This window comes from Herpailurus yagouaroundi, unplaced genomic scaffold (assembly GCF_014898765.1).
Source record: "Herpailurus yagouaroundi ecotype Mexico unplaced genomic scaffold, PumYag 29, whole genome shotgun sequence".
Classification (NCBI taxonomy): Eukaryota; Metazoa; Chordata; class Mammalia; order Carnivora; family Felidae; genus Herpailurus; species Herpailurus yagouaroundi.
In genome coordinates this window covers 86,337,124-86,340,713 of record NW_024412377.1, presented here as the reverse complement: position 1 = coordinate 86,340,713, position 3,590 = coordinate 86,337,124, and the positions used below count along the sequence as shown (strand labels likewise).

General features: G+C 44.7%; 1 pseudogene; it reads right to left on the bottom strand.

Annotated features, from left to right (window-relative positions):
* Positions 1-1,176: 1,176 nt before the first annotated feature.
* Positions 1,177-1,304, bottom strand: LOC121017187 (uncharacterized; annotated as a pseudogene).
* Positions 1,305-3,590: the final 2,286 nt, after the last annotated feature.

Genomic DNA, 3,590 nt, shown 5'->3' with positions numbered 1-3,590 from the left:
GGCATAATGCTGGTACAGTTTAAGAAAAACACAATATACAGCAATTACAAATGGCAAGAACAGCGTTAGAGTTAACACCCGGAAAAGTAAGCTTGCACAATGGTTTATCAACTACTGAACTGAATTTTTTTTTTTTAAATATTTGTTTATTTTTCAGAGAGAGAGAGACAGAGACAGAGCATGAGCAGGGGAGGGGCAGAAAGAGAGGGAGACACAAAATCGGAAGCAGGCTCCAGGCTCTGAGCTGTCAGCCCCGAACCCAACGTGGGGCTTGAACCCACAAGCTGTGAGATCATGACCTGAGCTGAAGTCGGAGGCTCAACCGACGGAGCCACCCAGGCGCCCTTTAACTGAATTTTTTTATTAGTCTGACTGATTAACCGTCTGCTTTAGTAGGGTGTTACATGCAATCTCAATAAGCTACTTAAAGATCGAAGTTGACCTATTAGTTCCATCATTGGTTTCCCCTGACATCTCACAACACTGAGGAGGATTCCCAAAGAATAACTTTCTACCCATCTGTCTGTCAGTCTGTCTCCCTATCTCTGCTTCTATCCACCTAATCTGTCCTGCCACACAGGCTCTAAATTACTTAGCTTCAGTGCGCTCAATTTGCAAAGACCATGATGTGGACATCATCCTTTGGAGTTCCACTACTCGGTGATCCTTTTCGTATGACAGGACGTCTGGAGGCTTCCATAGTTTGTTATGTTTCCGGAGCTGTAACCTACTTCTTCAGCTGGAGGCAAACTTGTGGAGACAAAGGATCATGTATTACTATTTTCATTGTCTATAGTTGTCTTGTACAAAAGCTTAGCATCGTAAAACAGCACCCATTACCTCACACAATTTCTGAGGATCAGGAATTTAGGAGGGGCTTAGCTAGGAGCTTCTAAATCAAGGGATCTCATGAAGTTGCCGGCATGCTGTCGGCCAGGACTACAACCTCATGAGAAGTCATCTGATAGCTTGACCAGGTCTACAGGATCTACTTCCTAGATGGCTCGCTCAGATTGCTAGTGGCAGAAGGCCTCAGTTCATCACAATGTGGCCTTCGCAGGGCTCACACGGTACGTCAGCTGTTTTCCCTAGAGCAAGTGATGAGGAAGAGCGGCCAACAGTGCCTTTTGAAGACTCAGTCTCTGAAGTCCCACACTACCATTTCTGCTTCATTTTACTGGTTAGCAGCAAGTCACTAAATCCAGCCCACATTCAAGGGGAGGGAAATTAAGCTTGACCTCTTTTAGCAAAAATCGCACCTCAGATAAACTTCATTGGCTACAATACTGGCACTGCGCAAAGCTTAGGCTCTGCTTCTTGAAGGTAAGAGTATCAAAAAATTGGGGGAACGATTGGGGGACATGTTTGAATTTGAATTTTATTTTTTTTAAAGGTTTTTTTAAAAGTAATCTCTACACCCAACATGGGGCTCAAATTTACAGCTCACATATCAAGAGTCACAGGCTTACTGGGACACCTGAGTGGCTCTGTCCTTTAAGCATCCGACTTCAGCTCAGGTCGTGATCTCACAGTTCCTGAGTTCAAGCCCCGAGTCAGACTCTGGTGTGACAGCTCAGAGCCTAGAGCCTGTTTTGGATTCTGTGTCTCCATCTCTCTGCCTTTTCTCCATTCATGCTCTCTCTCTCTCTCTCTCTCTCTCTCTCTCTCTCTCACCCTCTCTCTCAAAAGTAAACATTAAAAAAAAAAAAAAAAGAGTTGCAGGTTTACTGACTGAGCCAGCTAGCCCCTCCCTTCATCCCCCCTCCTTCTCAGGGATGTATCTTTAAAATTTAAAAAAGTTTTTATTTTTTAATTTTTTAAATGTTTGCTTATTTATTTATCTTTTGAGAGAGAGAGCAAACTGGGGAGGGACAGAGAGAGAAGGAGTAAGAAATCCCAAGCAGGCTCCTCACTTTCAGTATAGAGCCCAACATGGGGCTTGAACTCATGAACCCTGAAATCATGACGTGAGCCTAAACCAAGAGTCTGAGACTCAGCTGAGCCACCCCGGTGCCCCACCACATTAATTTTTTAATGGCATCTTCAGAGTTTACCTATGAGCCAGTCCTCAATTTTTATTTATTTATTTTTTTTTTGTTGAATGTGTGATTTACCAAAGTGAGGTATAGAAGTGTGATGTTGTGATTTCTTTTAATGTTTATTTATTTTGAGAGAGAGAGAGCGCGCACACGCATAGGAGGGGCAGAGGGAGAGGGGGAGAGAGAGAGAGAACCCCAAGCAGTTTCCACACAGCAGCATGGACCCCACACGAGGCTGAAACCCAGGAACCATAAGATCATGACCTGATCCAAAATCAAGACTTGGACCAACCAACTGAGCCACCCAGGCGCCCCTTAATAAGAAATATATATTCCGTCTTCCTTCCCATTTGTGGCACAGAGCTCCCCCAAGCCCCCCCCCCGCAATTCCCTAAGGGATAAGATCAACAAAGGTGTCTCTTGTTATGTTAATGACGTGACTTTTTGACCTCACCTAAAGGTGAGGGGAAAGGCTGGCTGCTGGGAGAACCAATCACTTGTTTCAAGGGTTGGAATTTTTCAGTCCCGCCCCTGAACCTCCGGGGAAGAGAGAGGGCCTTGGGGTTGAGTCCGTGGCCAGTGGCCAGTGATTTAGGCAATCACGTCCGTGTAGTGAAGTCTCCATAAAAATCGCGCAAGGACGCGGTTCAGAAAGCTTTCGGATTGGTGAACAGCTGGGGATCTGCGGGACACCCGGAGAGGGCCTGGATGGTCTCTGCCCTTTCCACCTGCCTTTCTTTGCATCTCTTCTACCTGGCTGTTCCTGAATTGTATCCTTCTATAGTAAGTAAAATGTTTCTCCGAGTTCTGTGAGCCTCTCTAAACTAACCAATTAATCGAACCCAAGGAAGGAGGAGGTTGCGAGAACCTCTGTTTTACAGCCTGTGGGGTCAGAAGCACAGGTTAACCTGGGCTTGCTACTGGCGTGGGAAGTGGGGTGGGAGAGGGGTGTAGTCCTGTGGGGCTGAATCCTTAACCTGTGCAATCTGACCCTACTTCTGGGTCAAGTGTCAGAATGGAGTTGATACCCAGCTTGTGTGCCCAGATAATTGGTGGTACGGAGAACACCCCCCAACACGTCGGAAAATTGGGTGCTGAGAACACCAAAAGGAGCAAATCCAGATTGTATCTCCAAATATTTGCTCTTGTTTCCAACTTTCTAGAAAAGTTTTAATTTATGTTTATTGTTTATTAATGTATCAATTAATAAAATGCCCTAGGTATACATTTATTAATAGGTTTATCCTTATCTTTGATAGGCAGATTATTCGAGCCCAGGTCTCAACCTAGAACTATTAACTCAGAATTTCTTGGAGAGTAGGGCTTGGTATTGGCGTTTTGCATAATTCCTCAGGTGATTCTAAATACAGCTAGCAATAAGAACCGCTGAACTAGATAACTTTGGATGTCATTTTCACTTCCAATTTTCTATGATTTATTCTCTTCTAGAAGAGTCTTGTGGCATTACAGCTGTTCCCTTTTGCAAGATGTATACACGGATGTATCTACCCACGGGGTTCCAAAAGACAGTACAGGAAAATAGGTGTGTCT